This window comes from Orcinus orca, chromosome 7 (genome assembly GCF_937001465.1).
Source record: "Orcinus orca chromosome 7, mOrcOrc1.1, whole genome shotgun sequence".
Classification (NCBI taxonomy): domain Eukaryota; kingdom Metazoa; phylum Chordata; class Mammalia; order Artiodactyla; family Delphinidae; genus Orcinus; species Orcinus orca.
In genome coordinates, this window is record NC_064565.1 from 77,594,234 (window position 1) to 77,621,098 (window position 26,865).

At 44.1% G+C, this 26,865-nt stretch overlaps 1 protein-coding gene across 4 annotated transcripts in view; it reads left to right on the forward strand.

Annotated features, from left to right (window-relative positions):
• The first annotated feature begins 487 nt into the window (after window positions 1-487).
• The window catches only part of MYO1B (myosin IB), a 182,646-nt gene continuing 156,268 nt past the window's right edge, over window positions 488-26,865 (forward strand). Inside the window, exon 1 of one of the 4 annotated variants that reach the window (XM_033400313.2) lies at window positions 488-818. The gene's annotated coding sequence lies outside the window, so the exon portion shown is untranslated. The remainder of the gene's footprint in view (window positions 819-26,865) is intronic. The other 3 variants (XM_004276947.3, XM_033400310.2, XM_033400312.2) reach the window with 3 other exon arrangements.

The window sequence follows — 26,865 nt, forward strand, 5'->3', positions numbered from 1 at the left end:
AATAAAAGCACACTTTGCCACTCAGTACACTCTTTTCCCTTTCGGTCAAATTAATATTTTCCGATATTCCTGGGTATCCAAACTTTTTTTGGTCTAAGGGAGAAGGAACAATTGAGAACACTCCCACTCTCTGCTGACATCTGCCCACAGGTTGGGTTCCAGATTCCCCGCGGCCCCCTTCCTCACCCCCTCCGCCCCGGCCCGCTCCCCCTGGCTTGCCTCTCCAGTTATTGTATTTGTCGTTTGATGTTAATAAATCCGGGAGTGAGAAAGGTAGAAGGGCTGTGCCTTCCGTGGGGCTGGGAGGGACGCCTCTCCTTCCTCCTCTTTTCCACTCCTTGCCCCATCCAGGCTGGCCCCGGGGGCGGAGGCTGCACCCGCGCTCACCGGGGGGCGCTGTGCCGCCGGCACCGGGCGGCTGGAGGTGAGTCGGCTGGGAGGCGGCGGCTCCCGGTCCTGCCGGCGCTCAGAGGGGCGAATCCCAAGCTGCGAGGTCGCCGCCCCCGCCCCTCGGCCGGCCCCTCCGCCCTCGGGGTAGAGGGGAGTGGCCGGGCGCCTCCAGCCGCAGCGCAGCACTTTGCAACGGCAGCGCACTCTGCAGCCGGGCGCGCACTGGAGACCCGGGCGCTGCGCGTCGCGGTGGTGTGGGAGCGCGGGCGCGAGGGGCAGGCAGCCGCTGGGCAGCGTCCGCCGGCAGCGTCCGCCAGCAGCGTCTGGCGAGCAACTGCGCGGGAGCCCCGCAGCCTCGCGGAGGGCCAGCGTCCCGGAGCGCGCCCGGAGAGGGAGGACGACAAGGAGGCGGAGTGGCGTCCGGCGAGGTAGTGCGAGCGCTTTCCTTCTCTCCCCTGCCCTGCCCGCTCGGTCCTTTGTGCCCGGGGTCCCCGTGGCCCCGCCGCAGCTCGCGGGACACGGGTCAGCGGCGTCTGCGGTCTCTCCTCGGGGCCAGGCGGCGCTGCGGCGAGAACCGCGCACGCTGGAGGTCGGGCAGGGTGGTCGCGACTCCGCAGTTGCTTCGGGGGCGGGTGGGAGAGTAGAGGGCGCTAAACTAAGTTATTCTTACTTTGCCCCATCCCCTTCGTACCTGTGGGCAAAGTGGAATTCAGGTCTTCCTGGTGTTCACCCACACCCCTCCATCTCTCTGGCCCACAGCTGTTTCCTGGCCCCCTGATTCTATGGAAGGACACGGGGTGGCCTCCTCCGGGAAGGAAAGCGGAGGGAGAACAATGGGGCGTCCTGGGGAGTGGGGTTCAGGTGCGGCGTGCCCCAGCGGCGGGGGAGAAGGGGCCCAGGACCCGACGGGGCATCCTGCGCGTGCAGCTGAGCTATGCTCCTTTGTTCCGCCGCAGCGGAGGGGGCTGCCTTGGGTCTCGTTTCCTGCCCGGTATGGGATTGATTCACGGTCCTAGAGAGGGAAGGGGAGGGGGCGGGGCTGGAATGGAAACCAGATTAGGAACGGGAGTCCTGGAGGGTTCTTGCCGGGCCGGGGCAGAGGGTCGGGGAGTGGGTGATGTGAGTGCAGTGGAGAGTTGATTACAAACACACAGCATTTTGTCCAAGGGCTTGCTGTGTGGGTTTCTGGAGCTTATTTGTAATGCTTTGTTCAGGCTGCGGCCGAGCGTTTATTGCTTCAACAAGTTGTGTACTTCCCTGACTTATAGGCGCTCTCAGTGTTAGTTTGCTGAAATCAAATCTTCTTAATTACAGTGGAAGAAGACTTTTTTTTGGGCTATAAATCAGGGTATTTGTGTGTATGTATGTGCCTGTGGATCCGTGTTTGTAGCTAGTAGATATTGGCTTGAATGGGTAGGAAGCAGATTTTATAGCATTGATTTTGACATAGAATAATTTTCTCCGTTGTAATAGAGTAAAACAATTTTCCAGGAATGTTTGGGGGGGAAACCACTAGAAAATTAGACATTGCTAAATAAATGAATCAGATTAGGTAACACTGAATTGAAAAACCCTTTACAGTCTTTCCCAGAAAACACATCATACACACCACCCTTTGGGTTTTCAGTTGAGGAGTCGTGACTTCTGTGCTTTCACTCCCCTAATGTGGGTCATCTGGACTAGGAAAGGGAACAGTTGCCACTATGGTGAATGGGAATTATTTTTAGGGGGAGGTAGAATTGAATGTAATGTGTTGGGCATATGTTAAGTGACCCTTTCCTAGATTGGAATCAAGAAGCCCAGGAGGACTGGTTGACCTCGGGAGGGAGCCAGGGTGGATTGAATGATGAGTGTTTTTTGAATGGAGTATTCCAAGCAAAACCGTTTTGGGAGGAGGCTGACATTTCCAGGCATTCATGGTTTGTGCCTATGGGACACTGGTGGAAGGATCCCAAAGCTGGGCTGAAGGTTAGAATTACTGTGGTGATAGTTGAGGAGACATTTAGCTGTAGTAGTCTGGCTGAGGCAGGGCTGGGAAATGACCTAGAGCTGCTTCTTCGACAAGTCTGAGGGCCCACCGGTGAACCACCGCGTTGGCTATTCATTTTAAGACAACCAAGTTTGAAAGTCTCTTAATCTTAGAAGGGGAATGAAGAGCTTACTCCTGGGGAAAAAAAATGTTTCCTGCCCACTAAGCGGTAATGGAAAAGAGCTGTACCAGCTACCGTGAGGGTTTGTCTTTTTCTTGGAGGATGTGGTCAGATTTTCAGGCCAGGCTGGAAAACAGTGGGATTTGTCCTCCAGAGCCATTATGATGTGCAGTTGAGGTGGGATGTTGTCCAACCGTCAAGCTGTTTGTCATTATAACTAACACACTGCCTGGCAAAACATTGTGTCATGGGCAGCGAACAGAGGGAGACTTCCTTCGTTATCGTTGTCTTGCCATTTTGGACTTTTCGTTTATGTTGTGAATTGTTTTGTAAAATATAGCACAATTGGATTCCTCCCGAGTACTCATTGCAATATACATTAACAAAATGCAAAGCATAAGATTACTGCTACCAAAGACATGGATGGGGAAGCCTCTTAAATAGTTGGTCTCTGGCTGCAGGCCGTCGGATGGATTCCCCATGTGTGATGAGGCTGGCTGCAAACTGCACCCTCTTCACGGGATGGGATGAATCATCACTTTGTCAAGCCTGGAGGTAAAGACTGACTCTCCCTGGTTGCTTCGCGGTTATGCAAAGCAACGAGGAGCTTCCGACAACGGTGGGGAAGGAGTGGGGGGTAGGAGTGGGCCAAGAGGGGAATCCTCAGAATGTAGGATGTTAAAGGTTTTTAACATTTGTCCTCCTTTTGGGTGAGATTCTTCTCTTGTCCCCCTCCCTTCTGCTATTTTCAATAGCTGGACCTTTGGATTTTAATTAAACAGCCTAACAGTAGTTAAAACTGTCATTTAGTATTTACTGTGTGAAAAGGATTTTACACACATTATTTTATTAACCCTCACAACAACTTGGTAAAGTGGGTATTATCTCCATTTTACAGTTGAAACTGAGGCCCAGGGAGTTTGGTAACTTGCCTAGTTGTGTAGGTAACTAGTAAGGGGTAGAGGTGAGATTTGAATTCCGATCTCTGATTCCAAGGTCCACACTGTATGGTATGATATCTTTTAATACTAGGAATGACAGCAGTTTGATTATGTGATTAGCCCTTTGCAGATTGCAAATCACTTTTGCATATATTATCATAATTGATTTTTTCAAAAACCACTGTGAGATAGGTTTGGAAGGCTAGATTAGTGACATCGCAACTTTTCAAACTGTATTATTGTTCAAAAGCTTTGCTGTTTGATGGCCTGTGTGAATAAACTTTAAGAGAATGAAACTTTAAAAAGTTAGGCTGCCAATGTTTAAAAATAAGTGTTTTTTCGGGGTGAGGGGACATTTAAAAGTGGTGGAATGGAGTAGCCTTATAGTCATTTGATATTTATTGAAATCTATTTTAGCCCTTTTTATCTCCCAGCCTTTATTAGAACACTGCACTTTGCTTCTTTACTGAGACCCAATGCCAGAGTGTCTTTTTAGAAGAGGAATAAGGAGGGAAGGAATGTGATTATAAAGAGGAAGTGGGACATCAGAATTGGAGTCATACACAGCAGCAGGCCGTAGATTTTCCCAGCACATGCTTTTTGTCCTGGCAGTCGCCTTTTACAGAAGACATTCTTCCTTAGGGAAGTGTCAAGGGTCTTTCTTTACAATATCCTCTGACATCATCACATTTCTGAGCTCTGTGGGAACACACATTCCACAGGATTTCTGTGCTCATCTTTTCCCCACAGGGGAAGTGAACAAGCTTAGGCATCCACGTGCAAGTGGAATGGAAGTGGTATCCGTCCTTGGGGTGGAATGGAGTATGGTGCCAGGCAGGAGTCTCCTGACCTTGACCCAGGGGTGACCGCCGAGTGCAGGAGCAGAGTGGATTCGAACACTTGGCGTCATCATCGATTATTTATGGATTTCTCAGAATGCTCCCGGGCAAATGGAAAAGTCAATATTGGTTTTTTTGTTCCTAAGATAAGACTATGAAGACTGAAAGTTCTACTGTTACTTTTTAATTATTTCAAGCCAAGACATCATTTGGGGTCTTCAGAGACTGTAGTGTAGGTGCAGTAACTTCTGTCTCCTGAGGCCATTAGATTCTCATCCATTGGATATTTAGAGGGGATGCACACACGTGGTCTGCTGAGTTCTAACAGGGAGCACTTTCCAACTTACCAGCTGAGAAGGATGAAGGATGCTCTTCTAACCTGTCATAGGTTTCTTTTCAGTTGCCAGTGTCTTCATCAATTTGTATTGTATTAAGCACACAGTTGATGCAAGGCTAGGCATTAAAAAGCAGCAAAGGAAATCCATTGTGTATCAAAGGATGTAGCAGGGCAGCGCAGTGTGCCCAGAGAGTGGATGTTGGTGAGATGACTGTGACAGCCGTGGTGACCAAGGCCACGCCAACACATGCTACTGCGACAAAAGCGTGAGAGTGGGAGGAACCCAAACAATGCCTGTTCCTTCTTTGTCCTTGGTTTTATTTCCCACAACCTCTGATGGTGCTAAAGGGGTCAGGTCTCTGAACACCTGCCTCTGAAGGCTGGATTGGTTGGGATGTTAGGAAGCCTCTTTCTGGTGAATTCTTTGCTCGAGGAGAGAGGAGAGGATCCTTTTTTGGACCCTGAGGGTGTATAAAGTACCACTCCATGGGAGAAGGTGTTGAATTACATGGTCGGCCCTGGTGTACAGCAAATCCTTGGTGTCCTCCTGCTTTCTTCCCTCCCCACCTGCCAGCGTCCCAACCTTCCTCATCCTGGTTCAGCATGGCTGTTGATTCAACCCCACTAAGGCTGTTCATAGACTTCAGGCATATTTGCATAGTGGACAAGAAATGCCAAGTCCCCAAAGAATTATATTTTGTTACATGACATTCGTGCTGCTGTCAGTAAGTAGTGGGTGCTGCGCTGTGTCATGCTGCGTCCTGGGTTCTCTCCATAGCCTGTTTCATTTAAGCCTCATTGCTCTCCTTCAGTAGGAGATGTCTGTAGTTGGGAGAGTTGGGTAACGTGCCCAGGGCTAGTAGAGATCAAGCCCAAGACTGTGTGCTTTACAGAACAACGTGCTGCCTTGTGGGACAGTGTTCTTGGAAGCTCTGGGCCACTTTAAGGAGTGAGTTTTACAGAGTTAGAGAGTGAGCCCACCCTGACAGTCTCTCTCTTCCTTTGTCCCCTGGAGTCGGGGTTCCTGCGTGTGTCCTTGGTTGGACCAGGGCTGAGGATCTGGTTCAAATGCTTCTGAGTTGCTCTTTTTTTTTCTGGGTCTTGTGCTTGGCAACCCTGCATTATTCTCCTCCCCCAAGTGAGGGGGATGTGGTGAAACAAGATTCAACCTGCCGGTGGGAGAGCAAGGAGCCAGCCCTGCCTGGTTGTCTTTCTCACCCTCTCCTGGTCACTGCCTTTTCTGTGGGAATCTGCTGGCCTTCTGGGGATTTTCAGGGGGTTTGTCTGATCTCTGGTCTCCAGGCTTTTCAAGCACAGTATGCTGCTGGTCATCCAGTCAGAGCTCAGGGTCTGATGCATGTGGATGAATTGGTGGGAGCACCACTGCAGAGCTGGAACTTAGGGGATAAGACTTTGGACAAGGCAAGGAAGAAAAGAATTAGTATAGAATTTATACTCGTCCAAGATAGGCAGTTTTTGAAATTGAGGTCTGGAGATAAGTGAAAATTGACATCCTTCCTTTGCTTATCAGATAAACAACAATGCTGAGCTTCTAAAAATACCAGGTGCCTGGCTTTCCTAGATAGCTTGGAGAGGCAGGAGGAGACCAGGTCTCTGCTTTCCAGGGACTTTCTGATCAATCCTGCCTGGACTCAAGATGCTTTGAAGTTACACAGATGGCTTCATTTTGCTGTGTTGAAATGAAAATACAATTCAAAATTGTACAAGTTTTTAAACTCATAAAAAAAAAAAAGAATTCAGCATCCTTGAAGAGACTTCAGAAAATTGCATTGAAAGGACAATGGAACGAACCAGGTTATTCGTTACTGGTTTCATTATTGTGTGTGTGCATATTATTTGCCTGCTCATTTTCACTGGTTTTGTGAAAGCATTTTCTGCACACTTCAACCCCAAAATTAAAAAGAAACCAAAAACCTTGATTGAAAACCTCCTGCTGGCCCCACTTACTTTTGCCACTGTGCACCTTCTCTCTCCTCCCTCAGTGCTGCTTCCTTTTAAATTCTATATTATTAGACTCTGAAGCGCTATTTGCAACGTTCAGGTTGCAAATAGGCCCAGGTCCTAGCTGCTCGTTCTTTCCTCTGAAAGGGCTTCAAAGGGATCATCACTATTTTATTCATTTTAGAGTCCCTGCCTAAATGCTTTTAGGAAAAGTTTAATTTTTATAAACATTGGGCCTAGGCCAATTTGCATGGCTCGTTTTTTTTTTTGCATTCCTCATGCAGTCTGCTTACAGTTGTAATAAGTAGACTACAGTTTTGATTTACCCCTGATGTGGGGAGCTGTCTCGCAAAGAGTTCTCACTTGCTTGAACTCTTCAGGCTGTTGAGAGGTATTCATAAAAATATATGAACTGCCACATTGGGTCAGATTCAGGAATCTGCTTTCTGCAGAAGCAGAATACTAAGTATTCTGTGACATTGGAGGAGGGGGCTGGAGTTAGACTTTATAGCTTTAGTAGGTTTTGGGGCTCTCTCTTCAACATCTATAATTGCATAATCTCTTAAAAACCTCTCATCCATATATATTTAAACTCATATATTCAGATTCTTGAATTGTTTATTTGTATCCTATATTTAAACATTTCACACCTCCTTTAAAGGTAGAACTTGACTGTATTGGTATTTTGACTTCAAATGTTTAATTTTTGGAATGGTAGAGTGATGAAGTTGAAAGGGCCTTTAGGCCACCATCATAACTACTTACTTGTATCTGAGAACTGCTCAGGCTCAAAAGGTTGACCAGGGTCAGATCTGGCACCGGGCTCCAAGGCTTTTAACTTCTTGCTCAGTTTTCTTTCTAGGGGAATATCTCACTGTCTCTCCAAACCCATCAAAATCCACGCTTAGTGCCCATTACCTAATAGTTGACCGTCTTTGATGTAACTGTGCTAATAGCATTCTTATCATCATCTTGACTTTGGATTTCAGAAGCCTCACCGACTTCTCTATTTTCTGTGACTCTTACATCCATCTAATCAGTTACAGTGTTTGGTTGATTGTTGCCTTTTATTTTCAAATCCTTAAACCTCTATTCTGGTTCAGACCTTTAAAAGGCTGGTTTACTAGAATACAACATTTCCCGAAGTGGGTTGTTCCATGAAAAGTTTGTACACGTTACTGTAAAAAAACGTTCCTTGGGCAAGTAGGTGTTGGTTAAACAACATTTTAAACAAGTTTCTTTAAATAAACTTAAAAAAATAAGTTTCTTCTTTACAGAAGGCGGACTTTTATTTGTGACCGTGCACTGTGGATCTCCAAGAGGGAGATAGGGTATGCACATGTCCCAACTTATGTGACCGGTGTCCCACTTTTTGGCAGGATCATTGTGTAGATAATACTGCTGTAGTCCCTTCATTGTACCGTTTTTAGACCCATCACTGTCTGGCTTTCTGTGGGAATATGTGTTCTCTGTGAGCCATACTTGGTTCTCTCTGAAACATGTCTTCTGCTTTTTTACCTTATTTTTTTCCTGGATCTTTCCTTCGCCCTGGAAGCCCCTCTCTACCTATTACCCCTACGCATCTCTCACAACCCAGCTTTCCTGAACTTGTAGCATTTACTGTTTCACAACTTAAAATGGAGAAAATATTTGAAAGAGTCAAAACATTGGAAGTAACATTGCATACCCATAATAGTTAAATTACTGGAATTCACACAGAATGCCGTTTTCCATATTTGTGTCAGTTGATGAGTCAAACGCACATCACGTTCTTCTCGCTCCCTCCACAGAGGTTAACTTGCACATATATTCTCCAAGCATGTGACTTGTTTATTTTTCAAAAATTTTGTGTTATTGGAATTGCATTCAGTTTACATAAAAATTTAGAGAGAATTGAGATCTTTATGGTCTCATGGCTTCTGGTCTGCAACCTGATATACTTCTCTATTGATTTAGGTCTTTTATGTCCTTCAATGAAATTTTATAATTTATGTGTAAAAACTCTTTCACGTCTTCTGTTAGACTTGTGCCATGGTGCTTTATGGTTTTTATGGTCATTGTGAGCGGAATTGTTTAACACATTTCTGATTGGTGTTGCTGGTATACAGGAATGAGGATTGATTTTGTATTTGTTTATTGATGGGTTCTATTTTTTTTTTTTTTTTTTGGTGGTATGCGGGCCTCTCACTGTTGTGGCCTCTCCCGTTGCGGAGCACAGGCTCTGGATGCACAGACTCAGCGGCCATGGCTCACGGGCCCAGCCGCTCTGCGGCATGTGGGATCTTCCCGGACCGGGGCACGAATCAGTGTCCCCTGCATCGGCAGGCGGACTCTCAACCACTGCGCTGCCAGGGAAGCCCCGATGGGTTCTTGATTGATCACATTTCAACCTGTGTTTGCTATAGGAGCCTGGAGTCGCGTGGTGTTTCTAATAGAGCGTAAAATAACAAACCTGTAATGGAAATGTCATAACTCACCGTAATTTAAAAATTATATATGATACTTTTAGAAGTAAGGGGAGGTGGAGGTGTTTTTTGTTTCTTTAATGCATTCATGTATTCATTCATCAAATGTTGGGGTGCCTAGTGTGTGCCAGGCACTGTACTAGGCACTGAGTCTTTAATGGTGAGCAGAGCAATTGTGTTTCTGTCTTCATGGAATGTGAGGGGAGAGAGACATTGCGGAAGTGAACATAGATATTTATGCCATATTTATGAATTGTGATATTTGTTATGAAGGGAAAGGACAGGATGCTGTGAGAATAAGAAAGATGGGGAGGGGAGACTTTGGATTGGGGGTAGAGGGAGAGCCTGTCTGAGGAAACAGGCATTCATGCAGCTGCCTGAAGGGTGAGTTGGTACTGCTGCAGGAAGAGAAGGATGGTAGAGCTTTCCAGGCAGTGAAGAACGGGCCCAGAAGCCCTGGGGTGCAGTTCTGCTCTTAATGATAGATTGATGGAAATTTTAGTAATTAAGGACTTAAAAAGTGGTACTTCTTAGTAAATCATCATAATAGTGGTATTTAGTAGTGTTTAAGTATGATGACATGAAAATGTTTATTTTTGGCTAGTATGTTCCCCTTCCTCCTCAAATGAAACTGCCCAAGTAAAGAGTGCGCTGCCTCTGTGACGGGGCTTGAGTGGGGCTACTGCCCATCCCCCAACCCTCCCTCTACCCCTTGAGAGCTGCCATTGCCCTGAGTACTGGTGGCTGCTGGGCACACCAACGTCCTGGGTTCTGTACTATTGGACTGGGTCTTGCTCTGAGGTCTGGAGAAGCCCTGTCTCTCCTCCTGGGAGGGCTCTTGAGCAGGGGGGGCCACCTTTGGCCCTTTCAGTGTCTCAGCCCTCTCTCTCCCCTTTCCTTCTGGCACCTTCTCTAGAGACACACTGAGGGCTCTGATGTGAAAAGGGTGGGGAGGGAGGAGGGGTCTGGTCTGAGTTACACACACTTCATTCCACCTAGAATCACCGAGCATCGCGCATCGGTCATCGAGGCTTTGCACCTGGGGCAAGCGCATCAGAGCCCGGTTCTCTTACGTGGCAGTGAGTCCTCGCTCAGTGGGAAGCAGTGTGGTGCAATGGTGCTGGGCTGCGCTCTGGGGAAAGTATTGGGTTTGAAACCTGACTGTTTAGCAGCCCATGTCCTTGGCCACATAGCTTAATCTGTCTCTGCCTCCGTTTTCTCACCTGCGGTATTTGGGTAATAGTAGTGCCTTCTTCCTTGGATTGTAATAAGGATTAAATGAGTAAACACACATATGTCCATAGAATAAACAACGTCAGGCACAGAGCAAGCGCACAGTATAAATGTGAGTTGCTACTCAGTCTTTTCTGAAAATGGATTCCTGGAGTTCTTCCTCCTCTTCCCCCACCAGATATTCAGATCTGTTTGATTCCAAGCAGTGTATATAATATGTGATTTGATACGGGGCTCTAGTTTCTCCTCTGAAAAATATATAGGAAGAAAGATGGCAAAGAAACCAAAATGTTAACAGTGATTGTGTTAGTGTAGTAGATAGGGATGACTTACTTTTACAACCCTCTTTAGTTTCTGCATTTTCTGTAATCTGGTTATGTTAGCTCTGAACTAATAATGATACCAAAAAATCTTATGAAAAAGCTCAGGCTGCAGTTGCCTCAGCGGTTCACTAAAGTGGAGCCGAAGAGGGTGGCATGCCTGGGGTCTCCCTGCTCTGATTGTATTTGCAGGTGGAGTAGTTTCCCATTTATGGTTACAGTTGCAGGAACGCAACAGTATTTAAAAGTCTTCAGCAGAAGCATCCCAGGAAGTTAGAAGATGGGGATGTGGATCCTTGTGAAACTCTTCTTTCTTTGAATGTTACTTTTTCTGTCATTATTTTCCCTTTGTTGTCTCTTGCTCTGCTCCCTGAGAGTGCCTCTGGCCATCTGTTACTCTCTTTGGTCTGCTTTTACTCCCCTCCCCTTGAAAACCACTCCTTTCAATACCCCATCTTTCTCCTTTACTTGCTTGTCACATGGCAGTGATGCACACATTGCTACAATTCCAAGTAAAGACTAAATTTTATTTCTTATTTTTAATCGTAAAAATAAATGTAACTTTTCACCCTCAAAAACCTACATTAAGTTGCCTTTTGTTTACTCATACCTGGAATTCATGAATTAACTTACTAACTCACTAAAGTCTAGGGGAGTCTGTGATTTCCTAAAAGCACCAAGAATCTTGGGGGACTTGGGAGACTGAAAGGAAGGGGAGATTAAGGGGATACTGAAGTTGAATTTTTTCTCTTATTTTGCTGAGGGTCATCTGTGTGGCTACCATTTAGTTATGTCTCCAAATTTTTAAAGTTTTCCAAACCGAAAGAACCGAATTCTGGAAAATTACCAAAATACATTTTTTAGAAAGAGAACTTTGCCAAATTTGACACATTTCCTTAAAAGCCCATTGATTTCAGTTACCTTTTAAAAAGTTCAGTGAGCTTTCCAGTTTTCCTTTCATGTGCCTCTTCTTGAATAATTGTGAGTGGAGAAATGGGCTTTCCTGCTAAGTTTGTTTTATCTACAGGAATTTATTTTTAAGCAGTGGCTTTCTGTAAGTATCTCAAAATTATACCGACATGGATTTCAAAGAAAGTATGACAGCATGTTGCTACTCAACAGAACAGCTATTTACTTGAGAAATATTGCTAATTTCAGTGAGATTTCACAGTTGAATGTAAAATCTAGTAGAGGGGATTTAAATTAAGGGATACCTTCCTATACCTTATTCCATAGTTTGTAGTGTTCTTCATCTCCAACCACAAATGCCTAATTTGAACATAAATATTTATGCGCATTCTTTCTCTGCTGTAAGGAAGCCTAGTTTAGTTGGGGTAAAATCTGGATTTATAGGATGGGTATAACTAGGATTTAGTATTCACTATTCAAAAGGATTCATCAGCAGAGTACTTTAAATTAGAAGCAACATGTGTACCACTATTGAGTAAGGCAGCAGTTGTAAAAGGTCTGTATTATCACAAGCCCACTAGGTACAGACGTGATCTTGCATCTTGTCTGTTTCACTTCATATACCCCAATACATGGAGGAAGAGAAATCTGTTGGGTTTAGCTGACACGTGCGTGCCACAGGTGTTGAGAAATAATGGTAAAACTGTCAGCCCAACCTTAATACTTGCTGTTTGTTGCAATTGAAAAAAGAAACAGAAAAGTATAGGTAAACTGCTACAGGAGACATGTGCCGTTATACATCCTTTGGGGTGACCTGTTTCGTATCTCATGGACTCTGGGATGGAAGAGTTGACAAGTTCTCTCCTTGGATGGGAAAGTGCCCCTTCCTTACCTGGCAGCCAGCGAGCCTGTCAGACCCTGGGTGCAGCGGGGGCTTCACCTTCTGTGATTCCGCTTCCAGCTTTGCACTTGCCCTCTTGGCAGCAGCTCGTGTGTGGTGATCTTTTCTTACGAGAACAGTTAATGACCATGGCAGATGCTGGGAGCCCACTTCTGCAGTTTTGCAGCTGTTTATGTGTCCAGTTGGACTTCTTGAAAGAATTAATTTTTAGGATCTCACACTGAGGGCTACAAGTATAATAGGATTTAGGGGGGAACGTTATTTTGTGGGAGTTAGTTTTGGATGTTGTAACAGATGTAACATGAAGGTAGCGTGGCAGCTGAAGGGGATCCTGTAGTAAGATTCCCATTTATCCTGAAACCAGGCAACTCGGAAAGTCCAAGATTACTAACACTCCCTTTTGGATATTTTGTACTAAAAAATCATCTTAAGAAGAAACTTTACAGGAAGTTTGGAAAGTGGAACTAAAAAAGACTCTTCTTGAGTTAACTAACTCTTAAAATATCAACTATGGTCATTTCTGAGTATTCCTTTCCAAGTTTTCTATGTGTATATTTTGGAATGATTGTAATCATAGAGTTCATGTATTTTCTGTGCTGCTGTGAGTTTCGAGATACATTTTATAGTTGTGTTATTCCACTGAGCACTGTAATTTCCTGAAACACCTCTTTTTTATTGGGCATTTGGGTTGCTTCCACCACTTTGCTGCTGTAAATAATAATACCGTGATGAACGTTTTTGTGCATATAACCTTTTCTCTATTTTGGGTTATTTTCTGATAGTAGCTGTTGAGAATGAGCTGACTGGGTCAATGATTGTGGTGACTGTTGTGATGTACCCCTCTTTAAGCAGTGGGCTGGATGTAGTGACTGGATTGGAGGGGGCAGGGGAAGTGGTGGTCTGGGATGACTCCCAAGTTTCTGGTCTGTGTGATGTTGGGTATGGTCGTCACAGACAGGCTGAAGGGGGTGGGTTCCATTTGGGATGTGGGGCCTCCAGGCAGAGAGGGAGGTTCAGCAGACGCTGGGGCTCAGGGACAAGCCAGGGCCTGAGGTCTGGATGGAGGGACTACCAGCATCTTGGTGTGGTCGAAGCTGTGGATGTTGTGAGGATCACTTGGAGGGCGGAGGGAGAAGCAGGGAAGGTGGGTGATAGAAGTCTGGGAGACCTTATTTTGTGACAAGTGGAGGAAGGAGAAGCCACTAAGGAGAATAAGGAGTGGTGGGGTGGGAAGTGAAGAGCCAGGGAGACGTGGCCAGAGGGAAGCCAGGGCAGGAGAGAGTTTTTTTCTGTTTTGTTTTTTTTCTTATTTGCTATCTATATATCTTTGGTGAAGTGTCTGTTTAGGTCTCCTGCCTACTTTTTTTTTTTTAACATCTTTATTGGAGTGTAATTGCTTTACAGTAGGAGAGAGTTTTAAGGAAGGAGTTCGCGGGCAGCAAACAGGTGGTGACGTTCTACTTGAAGATGTTTCAGTGGCACATGCCGAGTGAGCTGTGGGTGCCTAGGAAGGGTGGCAACTGTCAAAAGGTAGGCTGTGTCAAAAGCTTAGCGGTGGAGGAAGAGAGAAGTAGCCAGTCTTACCAGGGCTTATAGGACAGTATATTAGTCTGCGTGGGCTGCCGTGACAAAATGCCACAACTGGGTATCGTAAGCAACAGAAATACATTTTCTCACCATTCTGGACGCTGGAAGTCCAAGATCAAGGCGTCAGCAGGTTTGGTTTCTTTGAGGCCTCTCTCCTTGGCTTGCAGATGGCCACCTTCTCACCGGGCCTCGTATGCACATCCCTCAGTCTGTGTTGGCTGTGTCCCTGTCTTCTCTTTTTATAAGGACACCAGTCATGTTGAATTAGGGCTCACCCTTATGGCCTCATTTTAACTTAATCACCTCTTTAAAGGCCCTGTCTCCAAGTACAGCCCCATTCTGAGGTACTGGGGGTTAGGACTTCAACATATGAATTTGGGGAGGGGGGTGACACAGTTCAGCTCCTAACAGATGGATTCTAGGCCTGATGACACACTTATCCTTTCTCCTTCCTCCGTTCCTCCCCCCGAACACACACACACACGCTGTTGACCCTCTGCTGCTTCTCATCGTACTTGGCTTTGGTGACCCATGCTCTGGTCTCATCTCCCCCTGGTCCCTTGGTGTCCAGGTTCCGTAGGGTTTGGGCCTTGGCTTTCCTCTCCTGCTAGAAGCAAGTTGATTTATTTGTCTTCATCTCCTTCTCAACTATAACTCAGTTTCAGGTAGCAAAGTATTAATTCTCTGAGGTATAAAAAGTTGTGTCAGGTTAACCCTGTAGTAAATTTTATTTGATGATAAGACTAAACCATTTTGTAATCTTGTCCTCGTGGCTGCTTATTTCACAGCTTAAAAGAAAAACAAAACAAAACAGTGGGAACATTGATTTAGGTCAAGGTTCAGTCAAAATTTATATTTGAGTTTATCTCATATTTTACAAATTAATATTGTTGTTGTTGTTTTATCCCCTTGAGTTTGGTCTTGGATTCCTTTTTTCCCAAGAGCCTATCTTGGTTAAAATAAGACTGAGTGGGTAGCTATCCCAGTAGTGCCTGGGGGCAGAATTATTTGGGTAGGTATGGTATTACTGCCTTTTTTTCCTTCAGATGTGGCTTTTTATTTTTTGGAATTAAAACTGTATAGAAGTTATGATTATCCTATTTGATGCTGAGGAGGGAGGCTTTACATGCATGGTGTTGATGAGGGAGTTGGGGTTAAATTGTGGGTATATGTTATTTAAACTGTGGTTGGTTGCACTGGGGTTTCTGGTGTACATGTGTTTACATGGTGTTTCTCTCAATAGTCTATTGAAATATATCAGTATGATTTCTACGTAAAAGTTCATATTTTTATTGAAAAGGCTGACTATCAGATTTCTAAAAGTGTATAAATTACGGATAGATTTACTGTTTGGCCACCTAAAATAGCACCCAGATTTTGCTGGGCAACCTGGAGAGGAACATTTATCTCTGTCAACAGTTTTAAAAGAAGTACATAATTTTAAAGTATGAAACTCAAATTTAGTTTTTAATAGTAACTTATGTGTTTATTCTTTCTATCTTTAAGAGGCAGGTTATTGGAATGAGATGTGACCTTGTACTCTTGACTCTGTGTCTGGTTGTGGGTTTGAAGTGTTATTTTTGTGCTTGCTTAAATGACTTAGGCACTTCTGACTATACATTTGGGACAGAATAAATATGGTAGTTGGATATGGTTTTGAGAAACCAACCAGATTTTTAACCTGGTAATACGATAGTACTATTCATTCTTTTAATTGTCTAGAGGCTCATGGCTTTAGAAAACTCTGTGAGCTCTTAGGGACCTCCAGATTTGCTGGATTAGTGGGTGTTCTTTTCCTTTGTCAAATATATCAACTGATGTCCATGATACAGTAAATGCCCAGAGTCAGAGGGCTACCCTGTAGTGTGCTCTTGAGTTTTTGTTCCTACCAGTCTATGCTTATGTGGACTCAACTGTGTTTATTCCCAAGCCTGTTTATGCCAATTGTACTTATTATTATATTTAATATAGTGATTTAAAATATACGTGCAAAAAGAATTGTTTCTATGAATATTCATGTGAATGTTTGTTTGTAAACCACCTCATAAGTTTCTAAAAATGATTTAGGAGTAACTGAAATAACTAAAGGATTTGGAGGATCATAAACTAAAAGTATTCCCACTAATATTGTTAGTCATTCAGGATAGGTAGATTCATTTGCGGTTATGTAGAACCTGGGAATCTTAGTGACTCAAACGGTAATGCACACTCACACTGGGTGGCCATTGTAGGTCAGGTGGGGGTCTGCCCCATGTTGCCCTGGCCCTCACTCCAGCGCATAGTCTGATGGAGCTGTGCCCTCTGGAACATTGCTGATCCCAGTGGCAGAGGGAAGGGCGGACGTGAAACCTTTATGGCCATACGCCTGAATTCAGCAGTTCAGGGATAGATGGTCTTCCCACAGAGGGATTATCGAGCATTTGTCAGGAGTAGTGCAGTCCACCCTGCACTGCGTCCCAGGTGTCTTTACAGCCTCACTCTTCTTTAAAGAAAGTAGACTTGGAGGATGAGGCCATGAGGATGTTTTACAAGAGACCACTGGGTACTACAGTCAGTGGACATACACTCAAAAGGCCTCAGCGCTACAGAAAAAGATTGGAAAATATATATTTTTATAGGATTTATTTAAAATAATAGGTTTAGGTATGTATCGTTTACTTATGACTTCCAACATTAACTGACCTTTAAAAAAAAACAACCAGCCAAACTGTCAATCATTAGGCATTTGGATGAGAGAGCCTCTACATGAGTCTTAAATCCTCCTCTCTCTCTTGCGCCCTCCATCAAATTAGTTTCCCACCTTTTATGATATATTTGTCTGTTAGTTCTCTTGCACTTATCCTCATTTCATTTCTATTAGTTCTACCCTCGTTCTTATTCCTGAACTTCTAGATCTGTGCCCCAACTGAATTCCCTACTGCTAGCTTGTACAGTGCATTTATGCAAGTAGGAAAAGGTGTCCTTTAGGGCAAATCCAGTCCCTCAGGAGCTTGACTTGATGTCAGTCCCCATATTCCCTCTTGGCTGGCCCATTTTTATGCAGTGCACAAACTGAACAACTGCACAGAGCAATCCTACTCCCTGCTTCTAGTCACTCTCCCAACTAATTCAGACTATTGCCTGATCAAATAAATCTCCTTAAAATTTTTGTTGTCTCTGTGCCAGCTCAAAAATTGATGACTCCCAATCATCTATAATGGCTGTCCTCAACTTTATTTTCCATCAGACCATCACCAGTGACTGTGGATCACACTTGTTGCCTTCTGGATGCACTGATGTCAGTAATGACAGAAGTGTAGACAGATGAGGCAGGCTGTGTGATGCTTCCCTCTCCTCTCCCACCCATTCCCACCCCCTCAGCCCGCACTCTCAGACTTGCCTCAGCTTACCTTTCCTTCCAGCTTCATGGCCCAGCAGGGCACGACACCAGCTGTCTTCTGCTGCCATTCTGTCTAGACACCATCTTCTGAATATGTCTTGTATCTCTTGCTTTCAAGTTCTTTTCCGCTTAATCACATCCTGCTCATCCTCAAAAAGGACCCTCAAGGTCAAGTTTCAGCTCTTCAGCCATCCTTCTCTAATCCTCCTAGACCATGATAATAGTTCACCTCTAAACATAGATGGTAGGCTCTCACTTCTTCTTTTTGTGGTGAATCATCTGCCCTAGGTGAGCACTTGTTTTATTAGTTATATTGCTCTTAAGAATTTTTTTCCCCAACTAGCTTGCTAATGACTGGGGAGCAGTTGATGTGTCTCTAATTCTTTCTTCTCCCAGTGCCTGTGCATCCTAGGTGCATAGGTCAGAGCAGGAGGCTGTGCCTGGTTAATCATATAATTCAGTTCTGGATGGAAGCTGACGCTGCTTCTGCCTAGCCACAGGATATTGACCTACTTTTCCCTCCTTATCTGTTTGTAAAATATTTGTTGAACGCGGTGTGTTCTCCCGGTCACAATGAATGTTGTCTCTCCCTTTCATATGTACTAAATGCTAAAGTGCTAGTTAAATCAGTGGAAAAAACAATGGAGAAGAAAAGTTGGTATGTAGTTTTAATTTCTAAACCTTATAATTATGTCATTTAAAGAGAACGCTCTGTAGTTTTTATATCTATCTACCTACCTACCTATTGAGAGACATGATTAAGGGTAGAGTGTAAATTTTAAGTTTTTAGGCCTTTTGATTTGATGCTTTACAATATAACAATGTGGTATTTTGAAAATCTTTTTTTCATAAATTACTTGTAGAAGGAAATGAACTTTTCTTAATCAGCCATATACAGGGTAGTGCACTATTAAATGTTTATTTCTTACCAAAACTTCCGTTGGGAAAATTTATTGTATGGTTCTATACTTGGTCAATCTGGTTAACAATTGAGTTTTGTATAGCTTTACAGGTTAAGTGCGTGCTCTATTCAAGGGAAAAAATATGTGTTTATATGTTGGGGGCATTTGTATATATGTATCCTTATGTAAATATATGAAATAATTGCTGCATCCTACAGAACTTTTGGAAATTAACAGAACTATTATTAAAATTTAGTTTACATTTATCAATTTAAATTTAGTAAACATAGATTTTGTTAAACATTTTAATTTGTGACTTAAAAAGGGTTATTTAGTTATGGCATGTCTCGTAAGTTGCTTTGCTGAATTGTGTATTTTTTTAGTTCTTCGTAAACACTTTAGAATGTGTTTAGAGATATGGAAAAATTATGGTGCTTTAAATTCCAAATGAGAAAAACTAGAAAAAAATTAACCGAGAAAATACTTCCAAATTCGAATCTGATTGCTGATTTTAATCAACTTAGGTGAAGTAACCCACTGCAATTTCGCTATTTTTTCTAAAAATTCTTTTTCAGTGACAAAGTTGTTATGCCTTCTCAATTTACATTATCAGTGTCATTTTGGTAACATCTTAGCTATTTTTGTTTGATCGATTCTGAACTAATAAACATTCATGAAGCCCTAACGTAAATATATAAACATCTCTCTCTTTGATTACGTAGTGTATTAGACTTTATTTTAGTGGATAACTGCTTGAGGAAGCTTCTGAGTTTTTATTATTCCAAAAATACTTTTTCTTAACCACAAGCACAGAGGCATTACTGAAGATGTATTGTTGAGAGATGCACATTTTTCTTTTACTGTATAGGTTTCTTTTTTAAAAATTTTATTGGAGTATAGTTGATTTTATATGGGTTTTTAAATTTGTAATTTGAGATCCCTTTTTGCTTTCTTAACTAGATGCATTTGTTAAAAAAGCCAGTGCCATTTTGCAGCTAACCATGTAGTTGTAAACAGAGAGAGAACACATTCACGTGTACCTTGATGCCTTTGCTCATGGTGATGCTGTTGATCTTGTGCATTTCCTTCTGTGCTGTGTATGGTTAGACCCTTAATACATTTTTTTTGCTGGTGAGGTCAGAATAAAGAGAGCTGCTTTCCTTTACCTCTGTGTAGATGTCACTGGGAAAGTTTCTTGTGGACTGGCATTTTTGGTTTTTAACATTCTTTGTAACCAGATCCAGGAGGCTTGCGCACCCCAAATGAAGGAAGTCAGTCTTTGCAGAGTTGAGCTTTTTTTTGGTTGAATCAGTAATGATGGAAGCTGGGACAGGATCTTAGGAGATGATGTATTCGACCCCTTTGTGGGGAAACTGAGGCTCAGAGTTGGCAGTGTGCCTAGGATCACACTGTGCGCTAGCTGCAGAACTGAGTCTGCAATATGGCACTTGTCGGTTTTTTTCTGGAGCCACTGTGGTGGTCATTCCAACCTCCGGTCTGTTGCAAAATGCAACAGCTGACATTTCCCGGAGAGATAACTTGCTTCCTTACCCCAAAGAGTGCACTAAATTCAATATATTTCCCTCCATTGTCACTGAAAAGAGCCTGAATGACTGAAAGGTACCTTTTTAAAAGAAGGTAGTTTTGCTCTGGTGTACCCCAGGCTATTTTATGTGAGAGTCTTTGTTCAGCCAGATGTCTTCAAAAATTGATTTATAGGGACCCCCAAACTGATGGCTACAAGAAAGCCTACTTGGGTGGCTCCTAGGTGCAATTCACCGTACTTTGAATTATAAGGGAACATCTTGAGTGCTTGGATGGTCTGATCAAGTATGAAGAGAGCAGAAAGAATCACTGTACAAGCGATGTAAGCAGGGGGAGGGGGCAAGGACAGGAGGACTTGGGTGAGCGTATTAGCATGTGGGACTAGACTGGGACCCTCTGATTAACAAGCCAATTCATTTGGAAGGAAACTTGATTTTCCCCAGGTGACTGTATTGTATTTAATGACCACTGGTGGTATTTGGGATCCGCACACCGGCCAGGAACCAGTCAGAGCTGTCAGGTGTGCCAGTTACATGTGAGCCGTTTTACGTTCATCTAGGGGTTCCAGGGTGTCAGGTTTGCCAAACTAAACACGTTTTTATTATTGGAATATTTTTTAATCTGCATGAGGGAACAAATTGAGAGGACTGTGGGTTATAATTAGCACATCCCAGTGCAGCTGAGTTTGTGTTTCTGGCTATAACAGTGGTTTAGAGTTTTTGGCTACTGTGTCCCACAGGAACTCATAGGCCTTTTCAGACGTTAGCTCATGAGTTCTCGTAACATCCAGTATAGGACAGCATGACCATAGGTTCCCCCTAAAGCCAGGATGGCTTGCCCTACATTCTTGACCTTCTAGGATTTTGGCTGGTGAGGGTACCATGCTTGGGGAGGGGGTGGAGAGGGAGGGCTGGGGGTGGCTTTCAGACCCAGTCTTGGGGGTGGGTGTCATTCTCTGAAGTCTCCCTGCCCTTCAGCAGTTGTTCCTGCCATGACTCTGCACAGCTTCCTCCAGGAAGTGACGGTGGGGACAGTGATGTTGGCTGCGTTCCTCCTCCGGGTTGAACTCCATGGGGTGTCTATTTCAAATGAGGCAGTGCTTGAGGTTATTTGCATGGACACACCTGCCAGAAAACAGCAGGGAAGAGTAGGGGAGCCCTTCAGGATCAGGAGAAATGGGCATTGCGAAGGGAGGGAACTAACATCTGGTGAGAGCCTCTCGGGAGTCAGGCTTTGCTTTCTCGAAAGAGAAAGTGGGGCTTCCCTGGTGGCGCAGTGGTTGAGAGTCCGCCTGCCGATGCAGGGGACACGGGTTCGTGCCCCGGTCTGGGAAGATCCCACATGCCGCGGAGCGGCTGGGTCCGTGAGCCATGGCCGCTGAGCCTGCGCGTCCGGAGCCTGTTGCTCTGCAACGGGAGAGGCCGCAACAGTGAGAGGCCCGCGGACCCCCCCCCCCAAAAAAAAGAGAGAAAGTGGAGTGGATGTTGTCATCCCTGAATTTTTAGATCAGAAACTTGAATTCCATAGATGAATTCCCTTGGATTCGAGCTTGGGTCAGTGATTCAAAGCCTGTGCTGTTCCATGTTGGGGTGGATCAAAAGGGAATTTCTCAGTCCTGGAAAATTCTTGCAGCTAAACTTGTAGAAAGTTACTCTTTCCCAAGTAAAGCTTCTCTTTAAAAACTGTGGAATATTCTGACCTTTGGTGACTTAGGAATTAGATTGAAGGGTGTGTGTAATATTAGTATAGTAAGTGTGAAAGCCTACTGTCAGAACAGATAGGAGAGCTTCCTCACCCTGGCTCTTCCAGAAACCAGATGTGCAACATCTGCTGGGTCCATTTCTGTCTCTTAAAAGAAGGTTTTGCCTGGGATCCTAAGAAATTTTGCTTATACATCAGAAGAGATAGTTTGTAGTAATCCAAAACCTTCAGTGTTGTCATGGCAGCCAGTTATTTTTGACTCAAAAATCTTTCCAATTAGTCTAGATAATACATTTTTCATTTCCACTGTTAGAAAAAAACTTTTTTTTAACCTGTCACTTTATGAACTGTAAAGTTCTATCTAGATGCTATCTTTCAAATCCTTAATAACTGGACTGTGCCCGGGGTTGAGGGGAGCCCAGCTCCTGGTTGATGGCTTTGGTTGATATGGCTAGCCTTTCTCTACCCGGACAGAAACGAACCTTGCCCCTGACACTGAGTGGTCCTGGCCCGTCTCTGCCTATTCAGAGGAACTCTCTGGGGTGTGAACTCTTAGGTACCCAGAATGTTGCATTAATTGCCTTTCGCATTCACAGAGCTTTTTAAGATTTGAGTCTGACTTTATGGCTTAGGGGCTTCCGTATGCTTTTAGCTGTTTATTTTCATTCCCAGTTCAAATCTGTTCCATTGTATCATTGCCTGATAATTTAATGTCCTTTGTGTTACCCATAGTTTGAACTTAAGACAATAGTTATTGTATGGAAACTGCCCAGTAGTTGGGCCTGTTTTTCCCTAAATCCAAGATTGTAACAAAAGCCCTCCTACTAGCAGTCTATTATATATTCTTAACAAAAAGCTTTAGAGAAAAGTGGGTAAAACCTCAGTATGTAGTGGTGGAACACAAGATTGGAAAATCAGATAACTATGTGAAGTAAATGCCATGAATCGATATACCCTGTCTAAGCTTCTCTAAGGAAGTGTGTTGATAGGAGTGAGAATTGGCATCCCCTCTGCCTTTTCGCAAAAGCATGTCACGGCCCACTTTCTCAATCTCTGGGGAGCCCTGCAAAGCACCCCGAGTGGTTCTGTGTGGCCCACTAACCCCTTCTCCTTTGAGAACCATGCTGCTTGAGTAAATTGTCCTAAAGGATGCAATTTTCATTCCGCTTGCCCTTAGCTTCGTAAATACCGAGAAAGTGTCTCACCGTTCGGTTTCTAACCCGAGTCTCTCATGATCTTTCCCGTTCTTGGGGAACCATGCAAGGCTGTCTGACGGGAAGGGGAGAGATGATGGAAACAGCCCTGGAAGGAAGAGCACGCGGTGTCCCTCTCACACGCATCATCTACCTGCTCCGCACCCCAGTGCCCTGTGAGCCAGCCCCCTCGGCCAGGCAGCGGGGTCTTCACACATGGGGAGCTCAGGCCTTCTCCAGGGGCCGGGGGAGACCAGCAGGCTAACAGCTGTGCTGGAGGAGTAGGGCTTGTTCAGAGCATGCTGTCTATGGGGCAGCGCTGCTGACACTGGTTGAAGTCGGGGGATTTATTTAAGACAAGCAGCTCAGCTGAACCACTGTCAGGATCTAAAGCAGCTTTTCTGTCTGTCCCAGGTGGTCCTTCTTGTGAGGTTTGCCTTAGGGGGCAGGGGAACTTGGTTGGGGAGAGATGAGACGGAGGAGGAGGATGTCTGGAGTCCGGCTGTGGAGTCATGTCATCTCTGATAAGGAATTTTTTTTATTGAGGTAAAACATACATATAATGTAACACTGACCGTTTTAACCTTTTTAAGTGTGCAGTTCAGTGGCATTAAGTACATTCGCATTATTGTGCAACCATGTACCTGTTAAACAGCAACTTCCCGTTCCCTCCTCCCTCAGCCCCTGGTAACCACCATGCTAGTTTCTGTCTTCATGAATTTGACTGCTCTAGGACCTCATATAAGTGGAGTCATACAGTGCTTGTCCTTTTGTGACTGGCTTCAGTTAGCATTATGTCCTTAAGTTTCATCTGTGCTGTAGCATGCGTCAGAGTTTGCTTCTTTTCTTAAGGCTGAATAATATTCTGTTGTATATATATGTCACATTTTGTTTTGTGAATAATGCTGCTTTGAATGTGGGCGTTTGAGTCTCTCCTTTCATACCCTACAGTAGAATTGCTGGGTCGTATGGCAGTTCTCCGTTTCATCTTTTTGAGCATCTGCTAAGGCATTTGAATATTAGCTTAAAGACACTGGAGAGTTATTGAAGGATTTAAAGCAGGACTTACCTGATCAGACTGTGATTTAGAAAGGCGACTTCGGTGGTGTGGCCCATGGATGGGGGAAGGAGAGGGCTGGCAGAGGCTGTCGGGGAGACCACTTAGGAGATGTTGCCTTCAGCGTGAGAAATAATGAAGGCTGAGCTGGGGCAGTCACAGTGGGGAAGGGCGGGGAAGGGATGGAGTGGGAGTGATTAAGCTGATATAATCAAGGAGATAGGTTGGCTGTGAGGGAAGGAAGAGACAGGGAGAGGCCAAGGATGGGAATCTGAATCAGTTGTGGCTGTGGAATTTAGGGGGAGTGGAAGGGTTTTGTTTTGCTTTTGTTTTCTTGTATTTTGGTGTGTGACGATACAAGAGACAAATTTTGGATGTATTGTGTACATCTTTGTGCGCCGAGATGTTAGACACAGCCAAGTGGTAGAGATGATTGGTGGGCGGGCTGTTGATAATGTGGGTTGCTAATTTGGGGGAGGGGGAAAAGCTAAAGCACAAGGGGGCAGATGGCCATGCAATTTGGCTGAATTTAAAAGTGTTGGGGATATTCTTGGTGTAGCTCCATGGTTTCATAGCTCCTGTGGATCTATTTCACATTCCTGCCTGAGGCAGAAATATTGATATATATGAAAATTTGTAACACCAGAAATGATGGCCAATTCATTGGTTATAAAAATCAGGTTTTGGGACTTCGCTGGTGGCACAGTGGTTAAGAATCCACCTGCCAATCCAGGGGACACAGGTTCGATTCCTGGTACTGGAAGATCCCACGTGCCTGCGGAACAACTAAGCCCATGTGCCACAACTACTGAGCCTGCGCTCTAGAGCCTGTGAGCCACAACTGCTGAGCCCGTGTGCCACAAATACTGAAGCTCGCACGCCTAGCGCCTGTGCTCCGCAACAAGAGAAGCCACCGCAATGAGAAGCTCGCGCACCGCAACGAAGAGTAGCCTCCGCTCGCCGCGACTAGAGAAAGCCCGTGTGCAGCAACAAAGACCCAACACAGCCAAAAATAAATTAATTAATTAAAAAAAATCTGGTTTTGTAAGGATTCTGATGAATCCAAAAGGATTTAAACTAAAGCATGAGAGTGTTGGATTTGTCTTATGTTCTTTTTGCTCATCTACATTTTCTGATTTTTTTTTCTATAGTGAACATGTATTGCTCTGAAGCATTAAAAGGGTCATTTGAAATTTCAGAAGTGGCCTATTTTCTTGTCTTAACCCTTTTACTGGACTGTGAGCTCCTGGGGGTGTATAAGAGGAGGAAGTACCATGATTTTTCACAGTGTGTCCCTAGCACTTAACACAATGCCAGGGACCAACAGAGCTCTATACTGTAAATGGTGGTTGAACTGAGTTGAATGGAAATTTAATCAAACTTTTCTCAGAGATGAGATTCCATGCTATTCTGAAAGATCTGGAAATTCCAGTGTTTCTCAGTCACTTAGGCCATTGCATTAGGTACGGAACCGGAACCGCATCCTATAGACTTGGTCCCACTTTTACCTTTGTCTTGCCATCAGGATTTGCTGAGTCTTATTTTGTTCATGAAGTCTTGCCACATTGGCCTTGTTTTCTTACTTAAATGTGTTTCTCATGTTATTCTTAAAAGCATTAGCAATGTCTTTGGGAGCCAAATAGCTCAATTCTGTTTCCTGTCCTTTGTTGATAGTAATATGTTTTTAGAGGAATGGATCAAAGCGGCTTGAAGCCGCAGTCATTATTTTGCCTTCTGGTCTGCTTTGACAGAACCAAGCAACCAAGGATGGCAGCTGTGAGAATGTGCCCTTATTGAATGAATCAGTTGTCAACTGTAAATTTGCATACTTGTTCTCCTTTTGTGTTTCTGTGAATGCCTGCCATATGCCAGAGGCTGTGCACTGTGCCTTTGGGGAGAGAAAGATGAATAAGGGTGACTCTGGACACCAAGGAGCTGATTCTCCAGAAAAGGGTCTAGGATGCATACATGACCACCCTACAGGCAGGTTAATGAGGGGAACTCGAGTCAAATAAGAACAATTGTTACTATGCTAAGCAGACGCCCTGAAGGTGCTGCCTCTGATGTGTATTATTAATGACATTATAATAGACGTGTTTCAACTGTCCCCATTTACAATTACCAAAGCAGTAGATAATCTCCTTTCATTAAGTTTTCCTGCAAGTGGCTTTAATGGCTTTGCTTTAAAATTTCCTTCAGATTTATTTATTATTTTTTATTTATTTTATTTATTTATTTTTTTGGTGGCGCTGTGAGGCTTGTGGGATCTTAGTTCCCTGACCAGGGATTGAACCCAGACCCACGGCAGTCAAAGCACCGAGTCCTAACCACTGGACCTCCAGGGAATTCTCATTATTTATTATTATTATTATTATTATATATATTTTTTTGCAGTACGCGGGCCTCTCACTGTTGTGGCCTCTCCCGTTGCGGAGCACAGGCTCCGGACGCGCAGGCTCAGCGGCCATGGCTCACGGGCCCAGCCGCTCCGCGGCATGTGGGATCCTCCCGGACCGGGGCACGAACCCGTGTCCCCTGCATCGGCAGGCGTACTCCCAACCACTGTGCCACCAGGGAAGCCCTATTATTTTTTTAAATTGAAGTATAGTTGATTTACAATGTTGTGTTAGTTTCTGGTGTACAGCAAAGTGATTCAGTTTTTTATATATATATATATATTCTTTTTCATATTCTTTTCCATTACGGTTTATTACAGGATATTGAATATAATTTCCTGTGCTATACAGTAAGACCTCGTTGTTTATCTTTTTTATGTAATAGTTTGTAGCCCAAAGTTTCTTCAAATTTAAAATCGTGTTCATGACTTAATGTTAATCCCTGTTAACCATTGCACCCTGAGCTCTGATTTGTGAGTGTTCTTTCAAACTCTATAGTAAAACTCTTTCAACTTAAAAATACACATCGTTTCTCATCTGTGGCACTCTGAGACCTTCGAATAACATGGGAGACCACCAGATGCTATATTTCAACTTAAACTGCATCTCTTCTTAGTCATTATTAAATTATCAATTACTTTGCAACAGCTTTTCAGTG